The sequence below is a fragment of the Rhea pennata genome, chromosome 8 (assembly GCF_028389875.1).
Source record: "Rhea pennata isolate bPtePen1 chromosome 8, bPtePen1.pri, whole genome shotgun sequence".
Lineage (NCBI taxonomy): Eukaryota > Metazoa > Chordata > Aves > Rheiformes > Rheidae > Rhea > Rhea pennata.
The window spans coordinates 37,089,203-37,108,660 of record NC_084670.1 but is presented as its reverse complement, the minus strand read 5'-3'; the positions used below and the strand labels follow the sequence as shown (position 1 = coordinate 37,108,660).

The following is a 19,458-nucleotide window of genomic DNA, read 5'->3' as shown; positions in this document are numbered from 1 at the left end:
TGAAATCAATCCACCAGGTAACTCATTCTCTTTTAAGTCTTTTTTAAATATTTGAGTGAATATGGTAGGAGACCCAGCAACCCTTGGAGAAGTCACGTCCATGTTAACTGCTGTCCTTCCCTGGTAAGGAAAATTAGGGCTGGCTCTTCTCATTTATTGGAATGCTAAAAAGAAATGCAGCAGTTAAGTGATCACAGTAAAATATCCAGCCCAATGCAGTATTTGCAGAAGGATCGAGTATCACTGGATGAGGTTGATTGATAGTCTGCATATCTTGTACAAAGGGTATTCTGGAGGATCTCTATCTAGTTTATTCTTCTAGTATTGTTTTTACAGGGCATATAGAAGTATCGTGATAAAACACATACTCTCAGAACACCCCAGCTAAATCTCAGTCTGTTTATTTTTGTATGCTTTTCCTGGCTTCTTGGGGAATTGGATACTGTTTTACAGCTGGTGGGGTTCCTCCCTTTGTTTGCAGGAAGCCAGACTGGGCTGAGGCTGATCATTCAACATCAGTACTGGGTTTACTCCATTTAACACTTTGGGTACTTTCGCCCTGGGGTTTGGGCTTTAGCTTATCACGCTCATCCCCATAATTATTGAACCCATTTCATTGGATGATAAACGCAATTCTATGTCCAGGGTTTGCAGATCTCTTCCCAGCAAACATGCTGCAGATACTGCAGCTAATACAAATCTCCTCCATCCACTTTTGTTTCCTATCGTTACTAATAGGAGTTCACTTAATTTTTCTTTTTTTCTTTTTCTTTTTCTTTTTCTTTTTCTTTTTCTTTTTCTTTTTCTTTTTCTTTTTCTTTTTCTTTTTCTTTTTCTTTTTCTTTTTCTTTTTCTTTTTTCTTTTTTCTTTTTTCTTTTTCTTTTTCTTTTTCTTTTTTCTTTCTCCAGTGATTGCAGGTATTAATACCCTATCTTTGGTTTTGTATCCTTCTAGGGTAAAATTTAAAAGAGATAACATGGCTCCCATAGCCATTAAAATCCAACTTCTTGTCCCTCTACTTTTCCTATCATATGTCCCTTCTGATCCAACTGAATGCCTCACAGACCAAAAATCCCTAATTAGATTTCCTGGAACCGCTTTGCATATTCATAACATTTCCTGGAACAAATTATAATATTCACACTGTGATTACGCATGTGCTTTGTGGTCTTCTGTGGGGGTCTCTGGTGGTCTTTGGGGTTGCCGGGGGTTGCTCAAGGGTGTCCTTCACTTGAACCTTTCTGCGAGCACACGTAGTTACTGCTGGTTTGCTGTCTCCATGCCTCTTGCACAATCTTCCAGTCATTAGCATCTTCCAGACCAGAACGAATCCCCACACACACACCTCATCCACAGCCATCAGTTTTGTAGTGTCCAAGTTTCACAAAACACCCTGTCAAGCTAAGTGCACAAAAATGATCATAAAACGCCAAAAAATGCAACTTTCTCCAAGGCCTAATAATCCAAAGTTTCAAATTATGTCATACCTAACTTTTAAACACATTTGACTACAGCAGTTACAAAACTGAATCATAATACAGGCTAGAATACAAGCACAGACTACAGTTATTACAACGACAAAAAGATTTCTTAACCAAGTCGAATTGGGTAGCTGTGAGGTCAGCTTTTTCCATGTATCTGTGAATCCCCGGGAGGTATCATCCCTTGTGACTTCCTGTAAAACCTTAGTTTGTTCCCAAATTCATCTCAAGTCTGTAGAAATCCTCCTGCTTTGGTCCACATACATGCAACAACTCGTATTTATAACTCTGCAGACCCCTCCCTGCAAAGCAAATCGTAAATCTGAGGCCATCCGATTTTGTAAAACCGCTTGTGATAGACTAGATACTTCGGCCTGCAGGGCTTCTGTTGCATCCCGGGTTTTATTTTTCAAGGCGTGCTATTGTTGCTGAAATGCTGACAGTTGTTTTCTCCAGCTCTCTTACCCCCAGCCACGGGTCGTTCTGCAAGGGCTTTAGGAGCTCTTTTGGTTCTTCTGAGGAAGGTCCTAACCCATTCACTTTGTTGGTGCAGTTTATCAACTCTGGTTGTATTAGGGACCAAAACTCCTAGCACGCAGGTCTTGTTTTGGTGTAAGGGTGAGGCTTTGCAGGCCTTGTCACCACACCGCCAATACCATCCTAAACCATGTGGAGTTAATAAGCCCGAAACACTTCTAAATTTACACTTAACAGTCTTGCTGAATTTTTCTACTCTAGGTGAATCATCATGACAATAGCCATGATTGGGGTCATAATAAGACCCAGCATTCATAGCTATGCATGCTGTATCATTCTCATCCCACAAGACCGCAGTGTGAGCGCACTAGAGATGAGAGTCCAGTTACTCTTATGACTCCACTCTGCTTCCTTTTCTTTTATTTGTGAGTCATTTAGAACTATTCCAGTTAAGAATATTCCCCGCCAATTACCACTCTGGGGCATTTGGGTACATCTCTAACAATCCTTCTTGTGTAACAGCTGAGTGATATTTTGAGCTAGGATCAGATGTAAATTTTGGTCCTAATGTAATGTTTGCCAAGCTTGGCTCATGGCTACCAACACTAATGCAAGTAAACCCCAGAGCTCAGTCATAATTTCTCCTTATCTTAAGAGGAGACTGTTGTTCTACTGTGCAAGGGGAGAGAGCCTTCTCAGCTCTAGAGTAATGGATCCACGGTCCCTTGCCCCAGACCTGAACAGCGGTGTAAGTTGTCAGGAGGACTTGAAACAGGCCTTTCCACTTTCCAGTTGGGGCTCTGAATCCCATGACTTTACATATGTTGACTCTTTTTCCTTCACCCAGGTCCAGTGCTTGTGTGAGGGCTATAAGCTCAGCTTTTTGAGCTGACACTTTTGAAGGTAATGCTCACGATTCCACAACCTCGTTGATGGTTGTCAGAGCATACCCTGACATTCTTTTTCCATCTCAAACAAACCTGCTACCGTCTGTATATAATTCCCAATTCGGATTCTCCAGTGGGGTGTCCTTGAGGTCTGGGCAACTAGAGTAAATCACAACTGTTTGTAAGCAGTCATGCTCTGGAGCACTCTCTATGCAGCCAGTTGAGAGGAAAATAGCGGGGTTAAAACTATATGAAGTTTAATATATGTATAAATATATAAAACACACTGTCAAATTACGTACACAAAATGATCATAAAAGGGCAAAAATGGAACTTTTGGCAACAGTGGGCCTTTCTCCAAAGCCTAATGTATCACTTTGTTATGGGAGGAGATTTTACAGTGCAAATTGGAGCTGGCAGAGGTGCTGGAGGTGAGGGGAGAGGTGACCCCCAGCAGGCCTGCTGGAGGGGGCAATGGTCCAGCGATGAGGGCAGGCTGGGGGTGCCTGAGCACAGGGTGGTGTGGGGCCCGGGCTGGTGGGCACAGCCTGCTCGCTGGCCCCTGGCATCTCCCATGGCCCATCATGGCGGTGCTCTTCAGGTGTTGCTGCAAGAGGAGTCCACTGACCACCTGGGCACTGTGGTGTGGCAGCAAATCATGGTCACCATCAGTGCAATGATGGCTTGGCCAGGGCCTCTGCACCGGATTGTCCAGTGGCCCTGGGTCTAGCTGGGAGGCTTTCCCCATCCTTCAGGAGTCTCCCAGGGCTATCTTTTGAGCCTGTGCTTGACCTGAGAGTGGTGGAGAAGGGAGGGCAGAGAGGGCTCAGGGGCTACTCATGTCTCTTGGGCTTTTCCTGAAAGGCTGAGGCAGGAGATATGGGGCCCCCATTCCCCATGCAGGCCCCTACCCTGGGTGCTGCAGGATCATAAGGTGGCCTGGGAGGAGGAGGCGGAGGCCGATGGGGCCCTTGCAGAGGGCAGCTGCGAGCTGCAGCCCCACGAGGTGTGCATGCCCCAGGCGCTGCCAGCGGCCAATGGCAGGGACACCGCTAGGTGCTCGGTTTCTATCTTGGCTGCCCTCCTTTCCCCTGTAGGTGTGTGGGGAACACCTCCAGCCCACTGAGAGGACAGAGGTCCTAATCACAGCCATCAGGGCAATGGGAGCCAGCAGCACGGATGCCATGCAGGCAGCTGCTCACAGGCAGGAGATGGGGGCTTTGATGTCCTCTGCCTGCCAGGCCTGTGCTCCCTGGCTGGCCAGCTTCCTGGGGGGAAGAGGTGGCTCCCCATAGGGCTCCCCCACCTAGTGCAGGTATCAGCCATGGGTCTCCTACCCTGCAGTCTGCATCCACCCTCCCAGGGCATAAAGGTCCTGCTGCCAGCACCAGGGACAGAAAGGCCCCTCACTCTCTGTGCTTGCAGCAAAGTCAGGCTAGTTCTGGAGAGCAAGAAGGCTGAAGAAGCATGCCTGCTTCTTCAGCATCTTCTGCCTGCCTCCCAGGGAGTGCCTGCAGAGCCTGGGTGCTGGCCTCCCATCTTGGCTCCCATCTTGGCTTTTCCTGCCACGTGCCTTCTTCCCCTTGCCTGGGCATGGTGAGAGGCAGTGCCACCAGGCTGCGCCCTGTGCAGCTGCAGCTGCCCTACCCGGGGCTCTGCAGGACCATAGCTGTCCTCCTCGGGCAGGAAGAATTGAAGGCCATCTCCGGCAGGAAAGGGGCAACGGGGAAGAAGCACCTCAACCCTCTGTGCCTCTTGCAGACCCTGCATGCTATGGACAGCATGCTGCAGGTGTTGGTGCTCAACTCCCCTGCCTCCAGCCTTCTGGAGATGCAGAACATCTTGCAGGTGTGGCATTTCCCAGGAGCGGGGTTCCTAGGGCTAGCCCCTCATTTGTAAGGGAAAGTCCTGCCTCAGGTGAACCAGCCCATGCCCAGGCAGGCTGTCCCCTGGGTATCTGGGGATGTTTGACACATGTCCTGGAAATGACAGGGTCGGGGTACACGATGAAATAAGCAGCAGAAGCGGGAAACTCTCCAGCTGGACTCAGGAGGCCACAACTGGTTCTGGAGGAAGGACTGGCCAGAGCACTGATGCCCCAAGGACTGACCCACCCTGTTAGAGAAATACTGTGAGAAAAACCTTGCAAACAGTTAACAAGACTGAAGGACAAGGGGGAGAGAAAAACAGTCCTGCAAAGGATAACCAGCTCCGGCTAAATAACCTTGATGAACCCACAGCACTCTGAAGAATGTGAGGGGTAGGTAAGACAAAAACAGCAGAATAACCCAGAAGTGACCTTAGATTCATTAAGGCTTATTAGCATATTAAACTACACACCCCTAAATGAATAATGAGATGGAAATGACATGATAATGATGTTACCACCTCTTCTTCACTTCCTGTGCTAATTAACAAGAATGTGAAAGCACAAGCGCAGAGCGATTACCTGATGTAATGAAATTGTAACGAATAGAAAGATTTGTATAAAGTACTCCCTGAAAAGTGTGTATAAACCAATAACGAGAGGGGGAGAAGGTGTGCTAGCTTTGTGGATTTACCACCTAGCTCCCATCTCCGTGCAGAAATGAAAGAAACGAGTATCTCCACCCTGTGTGTCTATTGGTTGCTTGCACACCGGGTAACAGAACCCAGATTTTGGGCAACAGTTTGGCACCCCAGATGGGACTTGCCAGAAGGCCTTGCCCAGATCATCTTGCTGTTCCCGACAGCGGTCTGAATTGCATCCAGCTCCAGCACACACTGACCTGTTGATCGGGGAGTCCTCTGACCTTCCTCCGAAGTCAGGACAACAAGAGACTCAAAGGTGCAATGCCAACCAGAGATATTTGTGCCAGAGTGAAAGCAGGGGGTGAATCTTTGGATTGGTGAGTATAAAATTTACTTATTTCCATGGAAGATTATGTTGGATTATGTCACATGTAGATGCTCAGCAAAGGTTGCCTTGAATTGACCAGAAGAATCAGAGCCGAGTGCACACAAAGATACGGGTATAGAGGTATTTCTAGGTAATAAGGTTGGTATTTCGAGGTAATTGACATGGGATCACGCCAATCCGTGGTTCCTCCCTGTAGCCCTTTGGGTTGTGTTTTGGAACACTGGGATATTTTTGGAGGAGATCAGATGACAAAAGAAAGAATGAGAGGATATTGTAATCAGTGGTGGCCAATGTATAAGCTGGTCTGTGATGAGCAATGGCCAGAAAATGGGACCTTGAGCTATTACACTATATTACAATTACTGCTGTCTTGCTGCTGGAAGGGGAAGTGGGATGAGATACCCTATGTGGAGGCTTTTATGTCACTGTATAGGGAACCAGAAATTCAAAGGGAATGTGAACTCAGAAGTGAAGAGGAATCTGTAATGGTTGCAGTAGAAAAGAAGGAAGAGAGCGAGTATTGTGCTAACAGAAAAGTTCTGAATGGAGAGGGGCAGGAGGATGTACAATCACTGACAGTGCCCCCCTCTTGTGGAAACGATTCCACCTCAGCTGAAGAATCACCTTCCCCCCCCCCCCCCCCCACTGCTAGAAAGCAAAGAGTCCAGCCCTGTTTCTGGCCAAACTACAAGACGGAAACAACCTGTTATAAAGGCTCCTTTGGGGCAAGCAGTGGGACCAGAAGGGCTGCCAGTATTTGTACATGTTCCTTTTACATCTCTGGGTTTACTAAACTGGAAGCAGTCTATTGGATCATATAGGGAAAATCCTGAGAAGCTGCATCAACTTTTGGAGACTGTTATGATAACTCATAATCCTAACTGGGGAGATGTGCAGGCACTGTTGAACACTTTCCTGATGGGAGAAGAAAGGAGGCTGGTAATTGATATTGCAAAAGAAGAGGGTGAGAGAAGGGACAGAAAGGGGGATCCTGAGGTCTATTTACCCCCCAGAAAGGATCCAGAGTGGGATCCAAATAGGAGCGGGGGTGGGGAGTTATTGAGGCAGTATCAACAGCTAATTCTATACGGAATTCGGTATGGGGTTCTGAAACCAAAGAACGTATCAAAATTGTATGAAGTAAAGCTAGGGCCTGAAGAAAATCCCTCGGCCTTTTATGAAAGATTATGTAAAACAGCCAGAAAACGGACAGACCTGGAACCAAATGAGGAAATGAATCAGAGACTGTATAATACACTGTCCATTGGCCAGTCAGCTCAGGATATTAGAAAGAAGCTACAGAAGGTAGATGGAACTGGGGGAATGTCTATTTCACAGCTGATAGAAATAGCATAGAAGGTATACAATAATCGAGATGAAAAGAGAAAAAGAGAAACACAGAATCGAAGGAAACTGCAGGCTTTTCTCCTGGCAGCTGTTCAGGGGAAGGAATTCCAAGGTAGGGGCAGGGGAAGCAGAAGAGGTAACAGAGGAGGAAGAGGTGGAAGGGGAGGGAGCCCAGGAGGAGGACTCCCTAGACCCGCTTTGGGTCCAAATCAATGTGCAATTTGTAGACAGGATGGGCACTGGAAAAATGAATGTCCAAATCAAAGAAGGATAACAAAGCTACAGAGCCCAGCAAACACCGAACTAATTATGTTAGAGGAGTCAAATAAGGAATGAAGGGGACCAGGGGAGAAAATTAGAGTTTCCTCAGCTGATTCCCTGGTTCCAGCAAAGCTGGGGAATGAAACTAGAGATTTTTTATTAGATAGTGGAGCCACTCATTCAGTGACAACTAGTTGTAAAGGACCCTTAAGTAAGACTACTACCACTATTGTTGGGACTACAGGAAGGAAAACTTTGAGGCCATTTTTGCAGCCAATGGAGTGTACGATTGGAGGTACTAATTTGACTCATGCATTCCTCTCTATGCCAGAGTGTCCCCTCCCTTTATTAGAATGGGATTTACTATGCAAACTGAATGCGCAGGTGACCTTTTGTGAGAGTTCTGTGCAGCTCCACATCCCTCCAGAGTCGGCATGGAGAGCACAGATCTGCCGTTTGATGGGATCAGCTCCAGACGATAACAGTGCAAGTATCCCTTCAAGCATATTGGATGCGGTGATTCCCTTGGTTTGGGCCTCAACAAAGCCAGGTAAAGGAAAAAACGCGACTCCGGTCAAAATAGAGCTACAACCAGGAGCGAAGCCAGTTAGGGTGCATCAGTACCCTATCAAGCTAGAAGCACGTAGAGGATTGGAACCCCTAATTAATGCCTTCTTGCAATACGTCCTGCTTAGAGAGTGTCAGTCTGAATTCAATGCACCAATCCTGCCGGTAAGGAAACTGCATTCCCAAGAATATCGGCTGGTCCAGGACCTAAGGGCAGTGAACCACATAACAAAAGATATCCATTCAAGCGTGCCAAACCCATATACTCTTCTAGCCTAGGTGCCTGAGACTAACAATTGTTTTACAGTGCTAGATTTAAAAGATGCTTTTTTCTGTATTCCTATAGAAGAACAAAGCCAGACAGTTTTTGCCTTTGAATGTGAAAGTCCCACTACGAGGAGGAAGGAGCAGTTATGCTGGACGGTTCTTCCTCAAGGATTCAAGAACAGTCCTACCCTGTTTGGTGAGATCTTGGCCAGAGAACTAGCGCAATGGCAGGAAGGTAAGAAAAACGTCACTCTTACAGTATGTCGATGACATTTTGATTGGAGCGGATTCAGAGCAAATGTGTCTAGAGGCGACAGTGAGTCTGTTAAATTTTTTGGGACTTGCCGGGTATCGTGTTTCAAAGAAAAAGGCTGAGACTGCAAAGAAGGAAGTCCAATATCTTGGTTTTAAAATATCAAAAGGACAACGTGCACTAGGAGTGGAAAGAAAAGAGGCTATATGCCAAATTGCAGGACCCCGCACAAGAAGACAGCCGAGGGGATTCTTGGGAATGGCAGGATTTTGCTGTATATGGATCCCTAATTTTGGGCTGATAACTAAACCTTTATATGCAGCCCTAAAGGGTCCAGGAGAATGGTTAGAGTGGACCCCGGAATGCCGTGCTAGTTTTGATGAAATAAAAAAGAAACTGATGGAAGATCCAGCATTGGGACTCCCAGATATGGCTAAACCCTTTCAACTGTATGTGCCTGAGTGGCAGCAGGTGGCCTCGGGAGTAATGACCCAAATGCTTGGGAGCTGGAAAGACCAGTGGCATATTTTTCTAAGCAATTAGATGAAGTAAGTAAAGGATGGCTGGCCTGCAATGAAATTGTAACCAATAGAAAGATTTGTATGAAGTACTCCCTGAAAAGTGTGTAAAAATCAAGAATGAGAGGGGGAGGAGGTGTGCTAGCTTTGTGGATTTACCACCTAGCCCCCATCTCCATGCAGAAATGAAATAAACAAATACCTCGACCCTGTGTGTCTATTGGTTGCTTGCACACTGGATAACAGCACCCAGATTTTGGGCAACAGGCCTAAAGGGCAAGTGATTGAATTAGAAGCCTTGAAGTAAAGTTGGGAAAAGTGTAAACATACAGTGATATGGAGTTTGGACGTTTATTTGGGGGAAAGATGAAAACCTTTCCAGGACTGCAAACACAGCAGCTTGAAAAATACCTCTGCTGTCTTATCCATATAGTACTTTCTGTGTCAGATAGTCCCTTTTTTTTGTCTTTTGGTACTGCAAGTCAGCTTAGAGGAAATTTCTATCTAATATCTAAGAGGGGATATTCTGAGGGTCAAGCACAGATCAAATTCAAATGACTTGCCTAAGTTGAGACAGCTGCTTCTGGGTGTTCAAAAGAACTTCAAACGAGTATTGTGGCCTTGTGGGGTTGAAGTGACTGATGTAAGTACTTCTTTACATTTATTCCTTTTCTTGAGCACCTAGAGAACACGTCACTGTTGAAACATGCTTTTTTGCTTAAATGCTCTTCCACATTTGGGGCTGCAGAAGGAGAAATTTTCAGTCATGTTTCAGGCTACCAGCATGATTCAGTATTGCAGCGCTAAATTGAAGGACAGCTATCGTAAGGACAGCTATCACTTTGTCCTCCAGTTTGGGATGGAAATCGGATCTTGTATCTGTAAATATCATCAAGTTTTCTGCCCTTAGGATGCCAGTGCTTGGCTTTGCAGAGATAAAATCCATGGCCTCTTCTTACAGAAATACACAGGGACAGGCTGTCCTCTACCCCAGTCTCCTCTTTCCATTCTTTTTATTTTTCTGAGACTCCATAGGAAAGGAAGAAGCACAGGGAACACCACATACAGTTTTGCCACAGGTCTTTTAAGCACCTCCTTTTCATAGAATCATAGAATCAGTAACGTTGGAAAGGACCTCTGGAGATCATCTAGTTCAACCTCCCTGCTCAGCAGGGTCACCTGCAGCATGTTAGACAGGGTTGCATCCAGGCGGGTCTTGAATATCTCCAGAGAAGGAGACTCCACAACCTCTCTGGGCAACCTGCTCCAGTGCTCTGTCACTCTCACAGGAAAGAAATTCCCCCTCACGTTCAGGCGGAACTTCCTGTGCTTCCATTTCTGCCCATTGCCTCTTGTCCTGTCACATGGCACTACTGAAAAGAGCTTGTCGTCATCCCCTTGATACCCTCCCATCAGGTACTTATACACATTGATGAGATCCCCCCACAGTCTTCTGAGGGACAGCCGTTGCTGGGACTGCCGTGGCAGGGCAGCGTGGCGGGAGCCAGCGTGGCAGGAGCAGCAGGGGGGAGCTGGCAGTGCCCGCAGGCTCCCTCCTGCCCTCCCTGCTGTGCTGCGGCCACCTGCCACCAGTGAGCGGGAAGACTTGTTCCCTGCCAGCCGAGCCGAGCTGACTTCCCTGGGGGCTGTGGAGGAAGCTCCAGCTGGTGGCTTGTGAGGAGCCTCCTGAAACGCAAAGGCAGCCCTCCTGGCTGCGCGTCCCTCCTGGGCTGGAGATGGAAACTCGGGCAGGGCAGGAGAGCAGGAGCACGAGGCTTGCGCGGGCCAGCCGGGAGCCCCTCAGCCTCCCTCAGTTCCTCCTCAGCCGCTGTCCCGAGACGTGAAGCTCCCCCGGGCCCCCAGCCCAGGCACAGGTGCTGCTGCAGAGTGTGAGGGAGTGAGGGGCTGGGCAGCGCGGGCGGCTGGCTGCCTCTGAGGAGGGACCCCGAGCAGCAACAACTGCCCCCGGTCCGTTATACCCCTGCGGTCTGCGTTCCCCGCCCCTCGCACCACGGTCCGGACCAATCGTGGTGCCCAGGTCTGGGGGCTCCCCGCTCCCCACTGGGTCCCTTTGCTGTCTCCAGGCGGGCTGTCTCTTCCCTCCCCTTTCCGGCACAAACCGGCTCTGGGCCCTCTTCTCCTTCGCTGGAGGAAAGCCCGTCACAGCATCCTGAGCGCCGGCTGCGGCTCCAGCACGTGGACCGGTGCTGCCGGGCGATGGCTCTGGAGACCCCCTGCCGCACCTTCCTTCGCGCTGCGCGTGGGGCTGCCCCAGAGGGCTCCGAGCGTGTGGAGGGTAAAGAAAGGCAAAAGGGAGGGACTGGGTGGGAGGGCACAAACCCTGCCCTCTGGGGCAAGAGGGGAGCTCCAAAACACTGAGTGGAGCTCAAAAAGCCAAGCAGAGGATCTGGGGGGCACAAACACAGGGAAGGAGGGATCGTGGGTGGGCACCTAGCCAAAGCCGGGGTGGGGGGGTGCCCCCCATTTGGGGGTGCCCTCAGGATGCCATCCTGGGTCTGTTTGCTCAGAGCTATGCCCTGGGCACCGACTCCGGCCTGCTTGGTGGTGAGGCAGTGCAAAATAAACACTGAAAGGGCCCCAAAAGGGTAAATGCCAGGAGGTTTCCACAGAGGGGAGAAAGGGAGAGCCCAGAATGTGTCAGTGCTGCTAATAATACTACAATTTCCGTATCTTGTTAAATTTCTAATAATTTGACTTTCCCAGTAGATTTCTGTCTGAGGAGTATTTAGATCATGTGAGTAATCTTACAATCCTAGTTAACATTTCATGCTACCAACACTCACTTCTGCTGCTTCTTTTTATTAACTTTTGTTGCTCTTACTTTACGGTGTATCGTAAAGTTCCCAAATATTTCTTATGTATCCCCAGAACTGGCAGTTCTCGTTATTTCCATGCCGTTCTGCTAACATTTCCTTTAGTATTTCTTTCTCCAAAGCACTGCCACCGGTTTGTGTTCCGCGAGGATCCTGATTATCGGTGTTTCCACGCGTTTCCCTCCCCATGCGGCTACTTCCACTGCAGTTGTGGGTGTCCCGGGACGAGGGACCCGGCTCCGGCGTCCCCTCCCCGCGGGAACGTGCCCTGCCCCGGGGTGACAACGGGGCCCTTTGCGACCACCACCCCCCTCCTATGACGCCCGCACGCGGCCACTGCCCCGCAGTGGCCGGGAAGGCGGTGAAGGGAGCAGATGGGAGCGTGCGGAGGAGCCCCCCCAAGCGTGCCCAAGCCTTTCCCTGCGAGCCCACCGGCAGTCTCTTGTGGCCGAGGCGTTTCCCTGAGGTCTCCCCGTGCGCGGTAGATCCGGGTAAGCGGGACTGGGCTGCCGGGGTGCCTTTGGCGGCTGGCACAGAGACCCTCATGCCTTGCCTCTGTCCCACAGGATGGTGGAGAGACGCCCCCCCAGCTGCCCCAGGGTGGCCTGGGCAGATGAGGAGGAGGTGGAGGAGGAGGAGGAGGAGGGCAGGCTGTCTCCAGCCCCTGCGGAGAGCAGCTGTCGGGTGCTGCCCTACAGCCTGTGCGTGCTCGATCTCCTGCGGATCAGTGAGTGACTGGGCAGGCCGAGGGGCTGCTGGCTGCGGCACGGTGAGCCGGCACGGGTGGCTGGGCCGAGGCCTCAGCTCTTCCCTCTGACCCGCCCGGCAGCCCCTGCAGCTCCACCGCCTCTCTTTCTGCCTCAGGTCCCAGCACGCCCAGGGAGGTGGCAGAAGCCCTGGGCTGCATGCACACCTATTTTGAAAGCAGAAGGAAGGTAACCATGGTCGTTTCTGTTGGGCTGGTGCCAGCGACTCCTGGGGGGTTCCCGGGCCTGCATGTCACGGTGGGTGCCGCTGCGCCTGCTCAGTGCTCAGAAGCCCCCAGAGGGGTGCCGGTTGCGCAGATATGCTCCCTTGCAGGCGTGCCGCAAGCCAGTGCGGGCCCCGCGGTGCCCTGGGGCTGCCGGTCATTCCTCTGCGCCTCTCAGGCCCTCTGCTCTGTCTCTCTTCTCCTTGTCAGGAAGCAGCTCAGAAGCTGCAGTTTCTGTCTGCCATCCATACCCTCTGCAAGGCTTCTCGCAGAGATTTCTCCATGTGGCAGTCCCTTCACTTCTGCAGAGCCGAGCTGATGGAGCATCTCACGGTGAGGGGACGCCCCGCAGGCCTGGGGACAAGGGCATGCCGGTGGGGCACTGTCATGCCAGTAAGGACAGGCCAGGGGGAGACCTTCCCACCACAGGTCTCCAGGAGCCCCTGAGAAGCCCTGCGAGCAGGGCCCTGTTTGATGAGGGGGCGGCTGTGCTGGGGGCACCTGGGCTCCGCCAGCCCTGCAGGCTCCTTGCTGGGCGCTGACGGTTCCCGTGCCCCATCACAGCTGTGCTCTCCAGGCACTGCTCTGTGAAGAGTCCATTAAACACCTGGACAATGCAGTGAGGCAGCAAGTGATGCTCACTGTTGTTGCCATGAGGTACCCAAGTGCCCCAGCCCCTGGCTTGGCCAAGGCCTCCCCACCGGACAGCCCCCGCGGCAGCTCTCCAAGCCGCCCTGTCCTGGGGGAGTCCGTCAGTGCCACGTGCTGGGCGTCCGCTCCTGGATCCTGCCTTGGGCCCGAGGGTGGGGTAGACGGGAGGGCAGATGAAGCCCTGGAGCCCTAGTTCCTGGCGTCTCCGGATGTTCCCTCCAAGTGGGGGTGAGGCAGGAGACGCGGAGGGCGTCGGGCCCCACCTGCCAGCACTGTCTTTGGTGCCTGGGTCTGTGTCCTGGGTGGGCGGGGGGAAGATGGTGTGGAGGAGGAGGTGCCTCCAGGCACGCTCCCCTACCTCGCGTGGGGTCTCCCATCTCTGAAGTTTGTAGGTACCTCCGTCAGCACCAGGATCTGAGAGGTGCCTTTCTCTCCTTGCAGTGAAGCGAAGCTTCATGTGAGGGGCGAAGTGCAGAAAAGGCTTCTGCACGCCTGCTTCTCCAGTGTATTCCAGCTTCCTCCAGAAGAGGACATGGCAAACCTGGATGCTTCCCTCTACTCCAAGGTACGTGCCAGCTGAGCTCTGGGCAGCCTGGCAGGCCCTCTGTGCTTGGTGCTGGCTGCCCTGTGCTAGCAGGGGCAGAAAGTGGCACCGCCCTCTGTCCTCCTTGCAGACCATGGATGCTATGGATAACATGCTGCAGTTGCTGGTCCTCAGACATCCCACATCCGGCCTCCAGGAGATGCAGCACATCCTGCAGGTCTCACTTTTGCTCGGAGTGGCTGGGGCTCCCTGGGATGAGGGCAATGGGAGGGGAAAGCCTTGCGCACTGCCTCTGCAGGCCAGGGCTCCTGCCAAAGCTTGCCTCACGCCAAAGCAAGGGCAGGAGGTGGACCCTCCTGATGAGGCCCCACACAGCTGGCAGCCCCTAGGTTGCAGGGCAGAGCAGCAGCTTTCCTCTTCCAGGTCCTGCTGCCGTTCACAGACTCCCAGCAGGCAGCTACTCGGAAGAGGGCAGTGGCGCGGATTGCTGGGCTCGCCGACTTCCTCGTCAACTGCTTGTCCTTGCTGAAGGTAAGGAGCCTGTGGTCCAGGCAGCTTCCGGACACCCCGTCAGCCCTTTCTGGTGGCTGGCAGCCCCCTGTAGTTCTAGTCATCACTGCCCTGGGCTGCTGCCCAGCTGCGGTGGGAGCCAGGGCTGCAGGGCCCTCTAAAGCTCTGGCTCCCTTGGCCTCCAGCCCTGGGTGGGCTCTGGCTGCCAGGCTTTGGTGCCGACTGGTGGCCCGCAGCCCTGGTGCCAGTGCTGCCTCCCTCCCCCAGAACCGAGCCGGCTCCCGCTCGGCAAGAAGCAAGGACAGCAGCGCGGCCAGCCATGGAAACCTGCATCTCTCCATCACGGGGAAGCTGGTGGGATGTCTGGCCTTGTGCTGCGCTTACAAGGACGAGGGGACCAGTCGCGGAGCAGCCGATGCCCTGCGTCACTTGCACAAATTCCTGCTGCAGCAAAGAAGTAAGAGCCTCTGCACCGGCCTCGGTCCTCCCCCATACAGACACCCAGGCAAGGCCAGGCGAGCCACAGCACTGCCTCAGCGCCACTCTGCTCAGCGAGAGAAAGGAGCAGAACACGCCCCTGTCGCCGGCGCAGGCAGCAAGCGTGCTGCGTCGAGCCTGGGACCCACAGAGCCCAGGCTTAGTGGAGTGGGTGCCTGAGCAGCAGGACACGGCTGCTGAGCTACACATCTGCTTCCCCAGGCAGGGAGGGGACATGCATGCATGCAGTTCCAAAGATTCCTCCCGCATGCTGTCAGTGCGCCATCTCCACCTCGCTGCCCTTCCCGCTGACTGCCCTGTGTTTCCCCTCCTGCGCAGGCAGGGAAGTGACCCAGGACAGCCCCGAGCATCTGGAGCTGCAGAGGGACTGGGAAGCAGCCAACGCCTTCTGGGTTCCACGGTCCATCAGTGCTGTGGAAATTGCCGTGGTAAGGCGTGCCTCCCCTGGGGGCCTGGTGGCCGTGGGGTCGGCATGAGGCTTGCATGAGCAGAAGGGCCCTGAAGCAGTGGGGCTAAGGGGGGCTTGCGGTCACCGGGGAGAGGGCTTGCACTGTCCCTGCACAGGGGCTAAGAGAAGGCTTCCCCCCTGGCTGCCAGCAAGCTCTGGTTCCCCTCCGCATCAGCGCACAGGGGCCCTGACCTCCTCCTCAGTGCTGCCACCCAGCTCCGTGTGACCTCTCTATCATCTTCCCTCTGCTCCTTTCTCCCACAGATATTTAAGAAATTTCTCCAACCCTCTGAGAGGGCAGATGTCATTGTCGTGGCCATCCAGGGCATGACAACGTCCAGCACCTATGAGACACAGGCAGCCGCTCTCATGCTGGACGTGCTCATGCCAGACGATGCCTCCCAGCTGGAGCACGTAAGTAGGCTGCGACGGGGGTGTGCAGGGCTGGAGCCCTCCCGGGGCCTTCTCGACCCTCTGAATCCAGGTGCGCCAGGCACCCGGCACCCTCTGAGGCTAAGCAGAGGGCGGCACAAAGAGAAGAAAACTCAGTGGGAGCTGGGGAAATGGCTGTGCTCCGGCAGCAGCCCCACTCTCAGACGTGCTGCCTCCAGGTGCCAGGCATCGTGAGCTGCATCTGCACCAGCCTGAAGGCCATCAGAGACGTGTCTGCCCAGCAGAGCCTACACAAGGCCCTTGTCCAGCTCACTTGCATGTACCCTCGTGAGATGGTCAAGAGCCTCTTGTGCCACTCACCATCGTGCAACAAGTAAGCGGCTCAGCTGCCTCTAGGGCTTGGGGGCCACCAGCCTTCAGAGCTTATGCTGTGTGGGCGGAACGGTGCAAAGACCCTTGGGCTGCCAGACCCCAGACGATGGGGGCCGGGGTCGCCCAGCTCAGAGCGCTGCACCTGAGGCACCTTGCTGACAGAGTGCTCTGGGTCTGCAGCCCTGCCGTAGTGATGTGGAGACTGATGGTCTCTGAGCCCACGCCTGCGGACAAGGTGCTGCGGGAGCTCCTCAGCGTGGTGGAGGACTGGCCCCTGCACAAGACACTCGCCTCCAGCCAGGACAAAACAATCCTGCTTTCCTTGGCGGTGAGTTTGTGGACAAGGGCTCGCTCAGCCCCAGGACTGCATTGGCTTGTCTGGGTGAAAGGCAGGGCCCCTTTGTCCTTCCCCACGTGCCCCCAGGCCAGGACATCTGCCGGGACACACACACACAGCCCCTCAGGACCGCAGCTGGCAGGGTTGTGCCCAGTGCCAGGCCACTGCAGTGCCAGCACGCCGGCATGCTGAGTACTGCTTGGGGCTCTGTGAGTACCAAGACGGAGCATGTGGGAGCAGCCCTGTGTCCTCTCCCACCTTTGCATCTCCTTATCTTGTTTAGAAGGCTGGAAAGTTGGGTTAGGGGCAGGGGTAGAGGGCAGAGCAGGGCCAACACACAGCTCGGGCAGGCTCCGAGGGCTGGGAAAGGGAAGCCAGAGGCAGGTGCCAGATGCCTGAGACCCACCCAGGGGGAAGATTGTGGCAGCCCAGGCAGGTTTGTCACGGGCATGCCACAAACTGAGCCCGGAGTGCTTGCGTGACTTAGCTCTGGCCAGGCAGCCAAGCCGGCTGCTCCACCTGTATGCTCTGTGGCCTGGGGCAGCGCCTGAGCCTCAGCCGCCCAGGCTTGGGCCAGGTAACGGGGGAGGTCTCAGCAGGGAGAGCTGTTGCTGGATGTTTTCTGCAGGCAATCAGGGCGCTCCATGAGCTCATCGAACAGCCCACATGCCCCCAGCAAGTGGAAGCGGTATTTCCACGGCTCTTCTTGGTGCTGCTCTTTGGGGTCTCCTTCAGCACAGACCTGACGCCACAGGAGGTCGATACCTTCCTGAAGGAGTGGCGACAGGAGCAGTTCCTTACCATCGGCCCCATCAGGTGCTCCACCCCAGTCCCAAAGCTGGGAGGGAATGTCTCAAATGGGGCAGTGCAATGCCCGTGGAGGTTTACGTGGCTTGCTCAGGACCAAAGGTGCCTTCTTCTGCCTGCCAGAGAGATGAGGAAGCGCCCAGGAGCCTTGTGTTTCTGCCTCTTCCACCTGCTGGCACCGCTGCTCGGCAGAAAGAAGCCCTTCAGGCACTTCCCCAGGACAGCTTCCCTTGAAGAGGTAAGCCTGATGGCAAGCAGCACCTCGCAGAGGCGCCTCTAAGCACTGTCCTGTGCATAGAGGCTGAGCTGTCTTGCACCTCGAGCTGGAAGAGGGGAGCTGGCCGTGTGGTGCGCCTTGAGGCGAAGCGTAAGGAGGCGTGCAGGGGAGCACCCGGCACCCCTGCTGCCTCTGGTCTGGGCTGTGCCTGCACTTGGTGCCCTTGCCCCAGGCTGATGGTTGGAGGCAGCGCTACATGATGCGGGCTGTGCTGCCAGTGACTCTGTGTTACGTGTGTTTCGTTACGTGTGTTTCAGCTGCTGCTCGGCATGGACCTGAGGGGAGAGGAGGACCTCTTCCTCAAGGGTCTTCCAAGGCAGTGCCTGATGGAGCGTGGGCTAGTACTCAGAAGCCTCATGATGCTCTCCGAGAGACCTGAGATGGTGAGCAGGGGTCAGCCGGGTGAAGCGGGGTTTGGGCAGGGGCTGCTGAGTCCTACAGTAGCTTGGACTGTACCGGGGAGCGGGAGCTCTGGTAGCTGCTCCTGGCTGCTAGCTAATAAGCAGAGTGTTTCTTCCGGCCTGGTCTTCACTGCTTCACAAGAGAGAGAGGTGTGTTTCTTGCAGGCAAGAAAAGTGCAGTTGCTGCTCCCAGACATCCTCCGTCGGGTGCGGGATGTGGACGGGGCTGTCGGCACGAAGGTCCTGATGGTGCTGAGCAACGTGCTCCATTTCATGGACAAGTGGATGGCCGGCCCCATCGCGCTACAGCTGACCAAGAAGCTTGTGCCGCTCTTTGATGATGTAATGGCTGGGGGGAGAGCTGGGGGTCCTCTTGGCCTGTCCGTAGGCTTCTGGGCAGGGTCACGGCTGTGCTGTGCATGTTGCCACGTGCATTTGAGGCACGTGAAACTCTGGCCCCGCTGTGGGCCCTGGGCGCTGTCAGGAAACGCTTAGCCCTGGGGTTATCGGACTGCTGCCTTGTCCTGCCCAGCTGGTGGGAGGGCAGCAAGGGCCAGAGGAGCCGTTGCAAGCACAGGTGCCTCCCGCAGCTCTGTTCTCCCTGGCATTGCCTCTCCTGGGTCTGGGTCCATTTGGCTCTGGCCGCAGATGTGGCCCACAGCGCTGCCGTGCAGAGCGAGAAGCAGAGACGTTGGTCTCCTTATCAGGCACTGAGCCCCTTGCTCACTGTGAGTTTGGAGCAGCCAGCGCTGAGGTCGTCTCCTCTTCCTTCCCACCAGGACTCCAAGTGCGTGCGAGAGCTCTCCATTCGCCTCTTCACCGAAGTGATGGAGCTCGTAGTGGGCTCTGACAAAAGGCAGATGGAGAAGCAAGTGCGAGGCAGCCTGCTGCTCTTATACTTCCACCTGCATGACCGGATCCAGAGCGTGGCTCAGGTGAGATTTTGTACCGTCTTTTGGGGTGATTTGGGGAGGGCAATGCTGACCCCCCTAGGGTAGAGCTGAGCATTTGGGGCAAGAGCTCTGGCAATGGTACCCTTTGAGTGTGTGTGCCCATGGGGAGCTACCTCGTGGCTCCCTGAGGACAGCACGGCACCAGCATCCCCGTCTGCTCTGGGCCCACCAGTGCCTCCATCCTCCTGCCTTGGCATCTTCTTCACACATGGTCAGAGAGGTGGCATCTCCTCCCAGCTGTGCTCCCTCTGTGCGCATGCCCCCAGCCTCACAAGCACAGCCCGTAGGAAGAGGGGTGGGGAGCCAAATGCCATGCTGGGCACACGGGGCCCCTTGCAGGCACTTCTGGTTGAGTTGTCTCTGTGAGTGCAGCACTGAGGCCTCCCCCTGACCCTGGCTACAGCTCAGCAGCTCTTGAGGATCTCTGCTGTGGTGCCTCAGCAGCACGAGGTGCCTGGCATGGCGGTGGTGCCAGGAGGGCTCTGAAGCCAGTGGCACACTCGGT

At 53.8% G+C, this 19,458-nt stretch overlaps 1 pseudogene; it reads left to right on the top strand.

Annotated features, from left to right (window-relative positions):
- LOC134143744 (DNA polymerase epsilon catalytic subunit A-like) overlaps window positions 1-19,458 on the top strand; it is an 85,697-nt pseudogene that overhangs the window by 19,774 nt on the left and 46,465 nt on the right.